Raw genomic sequence first — 15,205 nt, 5'->3', positions numbered from 1 at the left:
GCCGTGGCTCAGTGGTAGAGCATCTGCTTGGGATGCAGAAGGTCCCAGGTTCAATCCCCGGCATCTCCAGTTAAAGGGACTAGGCAGATAGGTGATGTGAAAGACCTCTGCCTGAGACCCTGGAGAGCCGCTGCCGGTATGAGTAGACCAGGGGTGGGGAACGTCAGGCCCGGGGGCCATTTAAGGCCCGCAAAATCATTTGGTCTGGCCCTTCATGGGTCCTGGCAGATCTCTAGCTCAGAAGGATCTAAGTCTGGCGATCCACCCCCTCCCGTGGCCAGGAACGGCCCCTATTCAAGGCGGATGTGAGTTTGTTTTGCCTAGAAAAGGAATCTTCTTTCCCCCTTGCAGAAGAGTCATTAGCTATGAAGCTGCTAGGACCGCCCAAGAAACTACGTTAACCCTTTCCCACCTGGGCTGTGGAGAAACCTATTTCCTCTGTACTACAAGAGGGCTGGGGGCGGAAGTGGCGACAATAAAGGGGTTAAAGGGGGCAGGGCCAGAATGCGTGGCCCGCGAATGATGTTATAAATATCCAAATGGCCCTAGGCAGAAAAAAGGTTTCCCACCCCTGGAGTAGACAATAGTGACTTTGATGGACCAAGGGTCTGATTCACCTTCATGTGTTCACGTGAGAGTGGGAGACAAGCTTCTCCCTGTCCACTCATGATCTGTCCAGATCATGGAGCTTAGACCTGACAAGCGAAAAGGGTCTGGAGAGAGAAAAAGGATTCCAGGGTGGCGAAGCAGAGGCAGGCCATGGCAAACCGCCCCTGAACGTCTCTAGCCTGGAAAACCCTACAGGGTTGCCATAAGTCGGCTGTCACTTCACTGCACATTCCACCACCAACACCATGCAGCTACGCTCACTGACAGATGCACAGCCACCCCCGAACAGCCATTTCTTCACTCCCCCTCCTTACAAATGCAGAATGACAGACGGAGGCGGTAAGCAAATGCAAGAGTGTTTGCCCGCCGGCGCCCAAAAAGCAAAAGCTCGCTGCTTGCAAAAAAAGGGAAAACCGGTGGAAGCGGATCCATGACCCTTTCCCCCCTGCTAAATAAAGGGCGGGTTTGCCGCTCTCTAAATGCATTTTCCCCCATCCAAATTCTCAGACCTCAACAATAAGCCCCCATGCAGAGTTTTGAGAATTCAGATGGGGGGAAATGTGCATCTAGAGAGCGGCCAACCCAAGGCAAAATCTCCCGTGCGTTTTTGCCCCAAAATTGTCCACGTATTCCTCCCCACCCCCACCCCTTCCACCAGTAGCAAGAGCTGTAAGGCAGCGGAGCTCTAGAGCAGATACAGAAGCGTGATGAATAATGTATAAGAGGATGCCCTGCTCCGTCTTTTTTTTTTAAAATAAATTTTTTATTATTTTTCCAAAACTATTAATCACATAGTTTAGCAATGACAGAAAAAAATAAAAACAAATAGGTAGCATTGTTATATATATATATATATATATATATATATATATATATATATATATATATATATATATATATATATATATATATATATATATAATAAAAAAATTGTTGCCTTCCCCTACACCTCCCCTTCATCTTGTGATGACTTCGTAACCTCCTTTGCATCTCTGATCCGTCCTTTCTAGCTGCAGCCCTGGGCCCGCACACAGCCAAGCAGCGAGCACCGCAGACCTCAAAGAGGGCTTGCTTCCGAGTAGACCCGCAGAGGACCGGGCTTGCACCCACTCAGCAAAAGAGAGATGTCTCCCCCTCCCCCCATCTCCGGTGCTTTGGATTTAGCATCGCCAAAGGCGGCCGCAGACATCCTCACCTGCCCCAGCGGTTGCTCCCGCGGCGCGTCGCTGGGTTTCCAGATGTGGCTGCACCTCTGGCCCGGGTCCCTGCTGCCGGCGGCACAATAACAAGGAAGTTTCCCTGCCCAGCTGCCTACGCGATTGACGGGCGCGCCCTTCCAATGGGAAGGCAAAGGGGCTTTCCGGCTGCACCAATCGCCGCCTTCCCGAGGGGTGACGTGAGGAAGGGGGTGGGGCTGCGAACCAGTTTGCAGACCGGAGGGGCGGAGAGGGCTGAGCTTTAACTGCTGAAGTCACACATGTAGGTGGGTTAAGGGTGTGCAAGGAGCATACTTATTAGATATAATGGAGGAATCGTAATGATATTCATTCTTAAAGGCAGTTGAAAATGATACTTATGGTCGTAATAGTGCGCGTTATATGTTGTTGTTTTTTTATGCATATATTTCTGTTTTTTATTATTATTATTTTTCTTTTTTTTGGTTTTTTTTACTATATAAAATCAATAAAAATTTATTAAAAAAGAAAAGAAAATGATAATTACCTAATCCATCTTTTATTATAAAAATAGTGTTTTTTATTTCTGTTCTTTCTGTTGTTTTTTTATACATATATTTCTGTTTTTTATTATTATTTTCTTTTTTTGGTATGTTTTACTATATAAAATCAATAAAAATTTATAAAGAAAAGAAAAGAAAATGATACTTATTGCCTAATCCATCTTTTATTATAAAAATAGTGGTTTTTTATTTCTGTTCTTTCTGTTGTTTTTTTATACATATATTTCTGTTTTTTTATTATTATTTTTCTTTTTTTTTTGGTATGTTTTACTATATAAAATCAATAAAAATTTATAAAAAAAGAAAAGAAAATGATACTTATTATCTAATCCATCTTTTATTATAAAAATAGTGTTTATTTCTGTTCTTTCTTTTTTTTTCTTTATTTGAATATTGACAATTGAAATAGCAAATACTTAGATTAGGAGTAATGTTAATTAAACGAAATAAAAAAATATCTTATAAACGTTTGTAATAATATTAGGATTAGAACCTTAAACAAAGGAGATTACAAATAAATGATTGAGGGAGGTGTAGGGGAAGTCTTTATATTTTATCTATGTATGTACTTTCAACAGTTGTTTATTAGAATTTATATTTTGATGTTTACCTATATTTATTGTTGAATACTTTGTCTAATTAATATAGAAAAATAATTTTAAAAATTATATAAAAATAAGAGTGTGCAAGGAGTGGGGATGGTGGAGGAAAGTGCCATCAAGTCCCAAGCCACTTCTGGTGACCCCATACGGTTTTCAAGGCAGGAGACATTCAGAGGTGGGGTTGCCATTGCCTGTTTCTATGGAGCAACCCTGGACTTGGTGGTCTTCCATCCAAGTACTATCCAGGGCTGGCCTTGCTTGGAACCTTAATTTGAAAGACCATACACAGCTTGATCTCCTATCAGTTTGAGAAAGAGGCTGTATTTAAATTGGATAACCTTATGTGCATATAAGAGAAACTTGAACTGTAAGTAACACTCATTATGTTATTATAGCAATTTTTTTAAAAAAATAATGTAAATTATATAAGCATCTTTTCCTATATAGAAATGGAACTGATGAAGAATACAGAATTGATCGTCTTCCTAGCATCTTCTATATGAAGAATTCCTTGATGCTTGGCTCTTAAACTAGCATTTTGTACCTTGGACTTTGAAAGAGTTTTGTATAATATTGTGTGTTTGTTATATGTTAATTTGTACACTTGATACACTTTGATACTTAGTCACACTTGTGTGTTGTCCGTTATATCTCAGTAATTCCAGCAACCTCCAGGTAGCAGGAGATCGCCTGCTATTACAACTGATCTCCAGCCAATAGAGATCAGTTCACCTGGAGAAAATGGCAGCTTTGGCAATTGGACTCTATGGCATTGAAGTCCCTCCCCTCCCCAAACCCCACCCTCCTCAGGCTCCACCCCAGGTGGCAAATAGGGGCCTGGCAACCGTAAGCTCAGATCTGACAAGACCTGGCTAGCCTGGGCCATACAGCTCAGGGTGTGTGTAGGGTTGCCAGGTCCCTCTTTGCCACCGGTGGGAGGTTTTGGGGGCAGAACCTGAGGATGGCAAGGTTTGGGGAGGGGAGGGACTTCAATGCCATAGAGTCCAACAGCCAAAGCGGTCAGAACGGCTATCGGCTGGAGATCAGTTGTAACAGCAGGAGATCTCCAGCTACTACCTGGAGGTTGGCAACCATAGGCATGTGCAAGCCTTAGGGTTACCCAGAAATCATAACCAGGACACAATTACAGTGCTTGCCTCTTACATAATCTCCCATAAAAAGCCCAGTTTAGCAAACAGTAATGTTGCTACCAATGACTTCCTTGCATCTCCCGGCTCTTGACAGTGTGCAATTAACACCTATGCCTGCGGTCAGGAGCCTGGGTGTGACCCTTGATGCCATCTCCATCGGGGCCGGCAGTTGGTGCCTTACCTCTCCCGCCCCGACTTAGTCACAGTAATCCATGTGACAGTCACATCCAGACTAGATTGCTGCAACTTGCTCTCCATAGGGCGGCCCTTGAAGCTTATTCAGAAACTCCAGCTGATTCAGAATGCGAGGTTCCTCGCTGGCACATATTAAGCCAATGCTCTACTGTTCCAGCTGGAATACCAGGTCAGATTTAACGTGCCTGTTATGACCTTTAAAGCCTAACATGGTCTGGGACCTTCATATCTGTGGGACCACCTCTCCTGGTATGCTCCCCAGAGAACGTTAAGATCTTCAAATCCCCGGCCTGAAGAGTGTCCAGCTGGCCTTGACAAGGGACAGGGCCTTTTCTACCCTGGCCCCTGCCTGATGGAATAGTCTTTTTAATGAGACCAGGGCCCTGCAGGACCATATGGAGTTTCTCAGGGCCTGTAAAACAGAACTGTTCCACCAGGCCTATGGTTGAGGCCAGCTGCAGTTTCTTTCCATCAACGCTGGCCTCCCTACCTTACTCTGCCTGAGTATTACATCTTCCCTACGGGCTATGCATTTGTTTGAACTGCCTGCAGGCCGGCTGTGGTCTTATACTGCAATTCAATGCACCATTGAGAAAGGTGGTTTTTAAATTGTCAGGGCTGTTTTAACCTATTGCTTTAATGTATTGTTTTTTTACTTGAATTTTATTGTCTGTTATTACTATGTGAGCCGCCCTGAGCCTGGCTTTGCTGGGGTAGGGCGGGCTGCAAAAATGGTGAAATAAAATAAATCTCTTTGGTGCCTTGACAGTTAAAGCAAAGCCCTTTTCTCCCTCCTTAGCAAACAGATCAGTATATATTTCAAGCAATTTACTGCTGAATTATGAACAGGGCAAGACAGGGCCAGAATATTCTGGGCGTCAGGGTGATAGATAAAAGCGGATGATGAACACATTGATGGTTTTATGAGTTGTTTTGCTGTAAACGTTGCCGTGGCATGTTGTAACAATTCATTTTCAGATGAGTGTGAAATCCTGATAGCTGGACTGGAGCCTGCTTGTTGATTTAGTGCTAAGAGACTGGCAAGCAATGCCAGAAACAGAATCTGAATTCCTAGTGCTCATAAATGGAATGAGAGAGCCACGTTCACCAGAACTCGCATTCTGTTTTAAAATGGGCTTTCCTCCACTTTTTATATATTCTATAATAACATTCTGAACATCAAGACGACAAAACGACTACAGGAGAATTACACACCTTTAAGGTTGAAAATGAGGAAATTGAAATTGTTGAAGACTTTCTATTCCTTGGCTCCATTATCAACCAAAAGGCAGACAGCAGCCAAGAAATCAGAAGGAGATTGAGACTAGGTAAGGCAGCCATGAAGGATCTAGAAAAGATTCTGAAGTATAAGGATGTGTCACTGGCCACCAAGATTAAGTTAATTCATGCCCTTGTATTCCCTATTACTATGTATGGGTGTGAAAGCTGGAAATTGAAGAAAGCTGATCAGAAGAAAGTGGATTCCTTTGAAATGTGTTGGAAGAGAGCGTTACGGATACCGTGGACTGCCAAAAAAACAAAGCAGTGGGTTATAGATCAAATCAAGCCTGAAATGACCCTAGAAGCTGAAATGGCTAAACTGAGGCTATCGTATTTTGGTCATGTTATGAGAAGACAAGACACGTTATGAGAAGACGTTATGTCACTGGAAAAGACAGTCGTGCTAGGAAAAGTTTAGGGTTGCAGGAAAAGAGGAAGACCCAACAAGAGCTGGATTGACTCAATAAAGGAAGCCACAGCCCTCAACTTGCAAGATCTGAGCAAGGCTGTCAAAGATAGGACATTTTGGAGGACTTTCATTCATAGGGTCGCCATGAGTCAGAAGTGACTTGATGGCACTTAACACACACACACATAACATTCAGAAGTGATGTACTGGTCACTAACTGGAATTCTTCTGGATATCTTTTGGGTACTTTCAGAGGGTAGCTGTTATTGTTATCATGGCTTATACATGTGGATCCATGTTATTATATATGAACCACTTTTTTAATGGTAGATTTTTCAGTACAAGCATTATATTTGTTATTCACTGAGTAAAGACTCCATTAGTGTTGGGAATAGGGTTGCCAGGTCCCTCCTTGCCACCGGCGGGAGGTTTTTGGGGCAGAGCCTGAGGAGGGCAGGGCTTGGGGAGGGGAGGAACTTCCATGCCATAGAGTCCCATGGCCAAAGCGGCCATTTTCTCCAGGGGAACTGATCTCTATCGGCTGGAGATCAGTTGTAATAGCAGGAGATCTCCAGCTAGTACCTGGAGGGTGGCAATTCTAGTTGGGAAAGCTCACGACTTTCCCAAAGCCATTTAAGAAGAAAATAGGTACAGCCTTTTCAATTTCTTGCAAAGAGGCAGTTCATACATGGGAAGAAGGTGAGTTTTCATGGCCTAAAAACTTTCCTCAAGCTTTATCTCCCTTCTGCCACTACATCGCATCAGACTAGAAGGAAATAATCTTAACCTGTAAATAGACCTGTAATCATTTAATCTCTCATAGGTTACTAGCGAAATCCCAGAAACAAAACGTCTTATGGAGACCCATAGCGCATGCAGAAACTCAGCTGTTTAGTAGCTCAGGTAAATGTCTCTGCAATAGTATTTGAGGAATTGGAGAGAACAAAGGCCAAGATGGTGCAACCTATGGCTCTAAAGCAAAACATGGCAGAGTTTGGAACTAAATATGGCTCTTTTAAGGTATATAGGAGGGGTGGTGGGATGCTAGAATAACCAGGATGTGAAGGGAATGACAGGACATTATTTTGATGGAATTCAAGGACTTCTTGGAGGCGTTGTATAGAAAGGGATACCATAGAATAGAGGCAGGATGCTGCCCTGAGCTGGATATCCCAGGTTAGCCAGATCTTGATATATCTCGGAAGCTAAGCCCTAGTTAGTAGTACGATGGAAGACCACCAAGGAAGTCCAGGGGTTGCTATGCAGAGGCAGGCAATGGCAAACCACCTCTGAATGTCCCTAATCAGGTGAACTGGGTTGGTTTCCCCACTCCTCCACGTGAAGCCAGTTGGGTGACCTTGGGCTAGTCACAGCTCTCTTAGAGCTCCCTCAACCTCACCTACCTCACAAGGTGCCTGTTGTCAGGAGGGGAAGGGAAGGTGATTATAAGCCGCTTTGAGACTCCTTTAAAAAAAAGGTAGAGAAAGTTGGCATATAAAAACCAATTCTTCTTCTACACTGTAGTTCCTCTCTAACTGCATACAAAGCATCTTGGGGTGCAGGATCTCTCACTCTAGGGATCTGATGTAGAATAGCAGATCTGCTATGTAAGATTGCCTCTTTGCTTCCTCCTATGCTCTCCTTGTATATTTGTAAATAAAGGAAATATTACAAAGGCTTCTGCCCTTCCCTGGGGAACTGGCCGACTAAGGTAGAGTCTACCTAAACAGCCCAAACATGATGTGCAGGATACTCCCCCCCCCCCGGTCTCACCCCAAATCAGAGCAAGCTTCTGTACTTTCTACAAACTGGGAGAAGGCTCTTGGGGTGCACAGGGTTTTTAACCCCTTTGTAACTAGGGTTGCCAACCTCCAGGTGGTGGCTGGAGATCTCCTGCTATTACAACTGATCTCCAGCCGATAGAGGTCGGTTCACCTGGAGAAAAGGGCCGCTTTGGCAATTGGATTCTACGGCATTTTAGTCCCTCCCCTCCCAAACCCCGCCCTCCTCAGGGTCCTCCCCAAAAATCTCCTGCCGATAGCGAAGAGGGACCTGGCAACCCTACTTTGTAACTAAGCTTTTGATGAGATGCGTGTGTAAAGCGCTGTCAAGTCGCAGCCGAATTACAGCAACCCCACAGGGTGTTCAAGGTGAAAGATGAACAGAGGGGGTTTACCATTGCCAGAGGGACCTGGCAACTCTACATTCAGATCAGGGCCTACAACTTACCCCTTATTACAGAAGGCATCTTAAAAACATGGCCACAGTCTTGACCCATTCTTGCTACAGAAATATTTCCTACCTGCAGACTCCAGGAGGCAATTCAGTATTCAGACTGCTAAACAATAATTTTTCCTGCATATTATTGCCTAAGCATAGTGCCTAAATTGCACCAAAATTAAAACATAATTACAGCCCTTGGGTGACTTGAGGAGTGATTACTGTGGTTGCTTACATTGGAAAACAAGTATGTTTTCCTGCCTTGGTATGAATTATACTAGTTTGACCCTACAAAAAGTTTCAAACATCTGTAACTGACTCCAAGGGACAGACAAATTTGACCACTTCCAATCTTCAAAATGCTCTGTTGTACAAAGTAATTTTTTTCTACTGCTGTCTGTAGGGTTGCCAGGTCCCTCTTTGCCACCAGCGGGAGGTTTTTAGGGCAGAGCCAGAGGAGGGCAGGGTTTGGGGAGGGGCTTCAATGTCATAGAGTCCAATTGCCAACGCGGCCATTTTCTCCAGGGGTACTGATCTTTTATCAACTAGAGATCAGTTGTAGTAGCAGGAGATCTCCAGCTAGTACCTGGAGGATGGCAACCCTAGCTGACTGCTATGTTTCTCACATAGCTGTATTTTTACTTTTGCCCAGCCTGTGAGGCTCATGGCCTTTAGTGCCGGTTTTGTCAATCTGTCTTGCGACATTTTTATCGAAAAGAGTGGTACAAATGTATGAATCTGCCATTCATTTTCCTTGAATTTTAATATATAGCTATCAGGTAGAAACAGAGGTTAGCTGACCAACAGTATCATCATTTGGGTAGGTTTTGAGCGTGGTTAGGAATCACAGGTGAATGGAGGATATAAAAACGGGAGATTTCTGTGTGAAGACTATTTTCTATCAGGAAGAGGTTGCAGCCCTAGCTTCTGGTAGGGTTGCCAGGTCCCTCTTCGCCACCGGTGGGAGCTTTTTGGGGCGGAGCCTGAGGAGGGCGGGGCTTGGGGAGGGGAGGGACTTCAATGCCATAGAGTCCAATTGCCAAAGTGGCCATTTTCTCCAGGTGAACTGATCTCTATTGGCTGGAGATCAGTTGTAATAGCAGGAGATCTCTAGCTAGTACCTGGAGGTTGGCAATGCTATCTGGGCTGCTGAGCAAGGCCAGCCCTGGATAGTACTTGGATGGAAGACCACCAAATTTAGGGTTGCTCTATAGAAACAGGCAATGGCAACCCCAGAGACTGATGGGCCCCTTTTACTGCTGATGCTAACAGTAAAACACTGAGTTGCACAGAGTTCATTAATGATACATTAAAGGTAAAGGTCCCCTGTGCAAGCACCTGGTCATTCCTGACCCATGGGGTGATGTCACATCCCGACGTTTAAAAGGCAGACGTTGTTTACGGGGTGGTTTGCCAGTGCCTTCCCCAGACATCTTCCCTTTACCCCCAGCAAGCTGGGTACTCATTTTACCGACCTCGGAAGGATGGAAGGCTGAGTCAACCTTGAGCCGGCTACCTGAAACCGACTTCCGTCGGGATCGAACTCAGGTCGTGAGCAGAGCTTTTGACTGCAATACTGCAGCTTAACACGCTGCACCAGGGGGCTCTTAATGATACATTACTCTAATAATAATGTCGAGTATTTTGTTAGGGAAAAGCTAGAGGTGGCCCAGAAGCAAACAAAAAACAAAACAGACTGTGGCAGCTAAAAGCAAGGCTCCAGGGAGTATCGCATTATTTGTAAGGATTAAAAAAAAAAATCTTTATGACTCAGCCTAAATTGCAAGCATGTATATACTGCAAGTTCTTACTAGCATGGACCAAAGTAAAAGCTTGATTCCTTTTCCTAAGGATTTTGGTTGGAGAACAGAGGCAATGCTTGCATTGCCATGCCAATAACTCTTTTATTGACTTGATTATCTTGCTAGTGTAGATTAATGGGAACCCTCCCAAAATAATAAAGGAGGGATGTCCTTCCATCATCCTCATCTGTCTAATCAAACTTTTTCAGTTCAGTATACCTTTATTGGCATATCCAACATTCATCCAAGTACAGTAAGGACATAACATAACTTATTAAAAGGAAGAGCGAATTGCCATCACGCCAACAAAAAAATTAGCCTAATCAAACTTGCTGAAGAGAAGTCTATCATATTCAATGAACTGCCACATACTCTCGTCCGAGATGTCAAACGGCTTACGCCATCATTCTCCGTCCATTTTACCTTCATATAAACAACAACCCTGTGAGTTAGGTTAGGCTGAGAGAGAGAGCAACAGGCCCATGTTCACCTGGTGGCAGAGTGAGGATTCAAACACAAGTTTCCCAGATCCTAGTCTGATCCTGGTTTCCCTATGCCATGCTGGATCTCTGAGGAGGGGACAGAATTTTAACAGGACAACAGAACCATAAAGCAGGGGTGGGGAACCTTTTTTTCCACCAAGGGCCATTTGGATATTTATAACATCATTTGCAGGCCATACAAAATTATCAACCTAAAAATTAGCAGACCAGTACATTTCTCCATGGCTCAGGTGGGAAAGGGTTAACACAGTTTCTTGGGTGGCCCTAGCATCTCCATAGCTCATGACTCTTCTGCAAGGGGGGAAAAAGGTTCCTTTTCTCGGCAAAACAAACACACATCTGCCTTGAGTAGAGGCTATTCCTGTCCGTGGGAGGGGGCGGATCACCAGTCTTAGATCCTTCTGAGCTAGAGATCTGCCAGGACCCATGAAGGGCCAGACCAAATGATTTCGCGGGCCTTAATCGGCCCCCGGGCCTGACGTTCCCCACCCCTGCCATAAAGGATGAGAAAAATACAGGGTTCAAATTCCCATAATGCAGTTTGGTAACTCAGTTACCATTCTGAGACCTGTTACAAACTAGACTAAAAAAAGGGCACTTTCACACAGCCCAAATAATGCACTTTCACTCCACTTTGAAGGTGGATTTTACTGTGCGAACTGGCAAAATCCACTTGCAAACGATTGTTAAGGTGCACTGAAAGTGGATTGAAAGTGCATTATTTGGGCTGTGTGAAAGTGCCCTAAGCCTTCATAGATGAAGCTCTGCTCCTGAGGGGACTCATGGTTTCCTGAGACTGGTGTATAGGGTTGCCATGTCCCTCTTTGCCATCAGCGGGAGGTTTTTGGGGCAGAGCCTGAGGAGGGCAGGGTTTGGGGAGGGGAGGGATTTCTGTACCAAAGAGTCCAATTGCCAAAGTGGCCATTTTCTCCAGGTGAACTGATCTCTATCGGCTGGAGATCAGTTGTAATAGCGGGAGATCTCCAGCTAGTACTTGGGAGGTTGGCAACCCTACTGGTGTACAATAAAATGTCTTGGGAGTGCAGAATTGCATGGGTGCCGAAAGGAAGATGCAGGTTAAGGATATAGGGTTGCCAGCCTCAAGGTGGCACCTGGAGATCTCCTGGTATTACAACTCATCTCCAGACAACAGCAATCAGTTTCCCCGGAGAAATGGCAGCTTTTATACTCTGCCGACGTCCTTCTCCTCCCCAAACCCTAATCTCCCTAGACTCCACTCCCAAATCTCCAGGAATTTCCTGAGCTGGAGTTGGCAATCCTACTAAGAAAAGGCAAACTTGTCTTAACCCACGGAGGTAATGTTGATATGCTGACATAGAGGATGAAAACATTGAGATAAAGTCAGAATTCCCTCTATCAATATACAAAAACAATACACACAAAGCAAGTGTGTTGGGGGGGGGGGGGGAGAGAGACCACCAAAGAAGCACATTGTTGAAAATGTGAAGGCAAACAATGAAAAAATACATCATAAATAGAAAACCAGCTAATTAGGAGGCTGAATGTTTAAACCGTGCAAAATTGCTAAAAGATAAGTTGAATTAATTATTTGTCTCAGTATTAACTATGGAAGATATTAAACTACTCATTTCTGAAAAACCTTTGGAGGGAAACAGAGCATATGTTAAGCTTTTTCATGAGAACAATCCTGAGCAGGCTTACTCAGAAACCTACTGGTCTACTCAGTGGGGCTTACTCTCAGGAAAGTGTCCTTAGGATTGCTCTGTAAATATAATAATTTTTAATTATGTACAGGACCGTCTTTCTCACACACACCCTTTTGAGGCCAGTGCATAGTAACCATACCTGCTTCATTTTTTAACACAGCCACTGACTCCCTATGTAGGGACAGCGAATTTGCCAGAAGAAAGGTACTCCTGGGGTACGCAATTTCCAACACAGATGGAGGGGTACCATCCCTTCCTACATCAAGTGGTGCTTCTGTGGATAGACACATATGAAGTCATTTGTACATTATGCTGTACACCCTTTTTCTGATAAATATGAATACTTTTTGTTTTAAACTATTGTCGAAGGCTTTCACGGTCAGAGTTCATCGGTTTTTGTAGGTTATCCGGGCTGTGTGACCGTGGTCTTGGTATTTTCTTTCCTGACATTTCGCCAGCAGCTGTGGCAGGCATCTTCAGAGGAGGAACACTGAAGGACAGTGTCTTTCAGTGTCAAGTGTGTATGTAGGAAGAGTAATATATAGTCAGAAAGGGGTTGGGTTGAGTTGAATCATTGTCCTGCAAAAAGTATCATAGGTAATGTGCTAAACTGATACTTACAGGACAATGATTAGCACATTACCTTTGATACTTTTTGCAGGACAATGATTCAGCTCAAACCCAACCCCTTTCTGACTATATATTACTCTTCCTACACACTTGACACTGAGCGACACTGTCCTTCCGTGTTACTCCTCTGAAGATGCTGGCCACAGCTGCTGGCGAAACGTCAGGAAAGAAAATACCAAGACCACGGTCACACAGCCCGGATAACCTACTTTTTGTTTTGTTTGGGCAGGGGAGCCAGTGACGATGAACTCACCCACAATTAGGGTTGCCAGGTCCCTCTTCGCCACCAGTGGGAGGTTTTTGGGGCAGAGCCAGAGGAAGACGGGGTTTGGGGAGGGACCTGATGCCATAGAGTCCCATTCCCAAAGCAGCCATTTTCTCCAGGGGAACTGATCTCTATTGGGGGGAAATCAGTTGTAATAGCAGATCTCCAACTAGTACCCGGAGGTTGGCAATCCTACCCATAATGTAAACTTAGCCCCTTCTCTTTTGGTTCAAACCTGTTCTGTCCCATACCTGAGCACAAGAGGATTCATTATTCCATCACCACATCCTGGTAATCGTCAAGATGACGTGGAGCTTTCACAACGGGATGGTCTTCCATGTTGGGGTTGTTGAGCAGCACCCTTGCCCCGGCCAGTGCTTCACTGCTGTCCCAGCAAGTGATCTCACAAGAGCTTACCTTTAGTAGTTACTTCATGACCTCACAGACAGATCTTTATTTTTGACCCAGTGAACTAGGACACTCTGTCCATCTACATACCCGCAACTCAGAAGGAGCAGACCTGAAGCCACCATCATCACCCAAAAGTTAGTTTTTGCCTTCCTGGTCTAAATAAGATATGTTCTAGATTTTCAGTCAGAGTCTTTGGTCTAAATCTTGCTAGAGGAGCAGAAATGTGAGAACCAGCATGGGGGGCAGAGAAACTAGGACCCAAGCATGGTGGAGAAAACTGGTATACCTTGTCGGGCAACCAAACCACAAAAAAGGGGGAAATACCCAACCAAAAAAGATAGGGTAAACCCAAAAAGGTTGAGAGCACAAAGCAACAGAAAAAAGTAGTATAATGCCAATGTATAAATGAACTATTTGATATTAGCCATTTGATATTAGCATGTATATTAATGTTGTTATTCAGACCAGAGATACCCAGATATAGAAATATTTGAAGACAGATTTTATATGAGGATTTAATTCAATCCAAGAAACTCATTGCTGGTTCTTGTGATTTGTTATGTCTTTTACAATATGAGTTAGACTGTGCTAATTATGGTCATAAGTCACCGATGACGGCTTGGTGCTGAAACACATTTGGCATTATGTTCTATTGTAATTGGCAGTGAGTGTTATTTTATGGTATGAGTACAATTGTTTCCTGTTTTGGATTTTTTAAATATATTAAATTACTAGTGTTATGTTTTGTGAACATATATATTAAATTACTAGTGTTATGTTTTGTGACATTTCCCTTACAGACAGTAGAAGAGTTGGTTTTTATACGCTGACTTTCTCTCTTAAGGGAGACTCAAACTGGCTTACAATCACCTTCCCTTCCCCACAACAGACACCCTGTGAGGTAAGTGGGGCTGATGGAGTGTGAGTAGCGCGAGGTCACCCAGCTGGCTTCATGTGTAGGAGTGGGTGAACAAATCTGGTTCACCAGATTAGCCTCCGCTGCTCATGTGGAGAAGTGGGGAGTCAAATCCGATTCTCCAGATCAGAGTCCACCACTCCAAACCACCGCTCTTAACCACTACACCATGCTAGAGGAAAGAGCTGCACTCCTTCCAAAAAGCAGGTAGGCTTGGACTCTGATGGACACCTCAGCATTACACATATTAATTATATTTACAGAGTGCCTTATGCAGAAACGGGATTTCACATATGTTGAAATTTCCAAGAAACTGCAACCAAACCATCTTGTAGCACTTATTCTGCTTTGTATTAGTTTACTGCCTCGTTAAAAATAAAGACACGCCTAAGGTAGGTTATGCTTGGGTGAAGGTATATTTACTTATTTGGGTGAAGGTATATTTACTTATTTTTATTCATTTACACATTGCCTTGAAAGCTCAGTTTTGGATGTACAGTTTTCAAGGTAAAAAAAACCAGAGGTCATTTCACCACACTATAACAAAACGGAAAATAAACAAAAGGCTTTTCAAAAGAAACAGAATACTGAATACCGTAGCAGCAGTAATGAAAAGCAACTCTTCTCGCATAAGAAAAGTATATCACAGGAGGGAAAGAGAAAGATTATCCAAAAGCCTATGTGGTGGTGGAAAATGCTGCAAAGTTGCAGCCAACTTATGGCATCCTCACATGGGTTACAAGGCAACAGGCAAATAGAGGTGGTTTGCTTTTGCCTGCCTCTGC

The 15,205-nt window shown here is 43.9% G+C and overlaps 1 non-coding gene across 1 annotated transcript; it reads left to right on the top strand.

The window, feature by feature from the left end:
• TRNAP-GGG (transfer RNA proline (anticodon GGG)) lies at positions 1–69 on the top strand. Its single transcript has one exon. It is a non-coding gene; the product is annotated as a tRNA-Pro (tRNA).
• The last annotated feature ends 15,136 nt before the right edge of the window (positions 70–15,205 follow it).

The sequence above is a fragment of the Euleptes europaea genome, chromosome 9, assembly GCF_029931775.1.
Source record: "Euleptes europaea isolate rEulEur1 chromosome 9, rEulEur1.hap1, whole genome shotgun sequence".
NCBI classification, from domain to species: domain Eukaryota; kingdom Metazoa; phylum Chordata; class Lepidosauria; order Squamata; family Sphaerodactylidae; genus Euleptes; species Euleptes europaea.
This window is presented reverse-complemented; position numbering and strand designations above follow the sequence as displayed.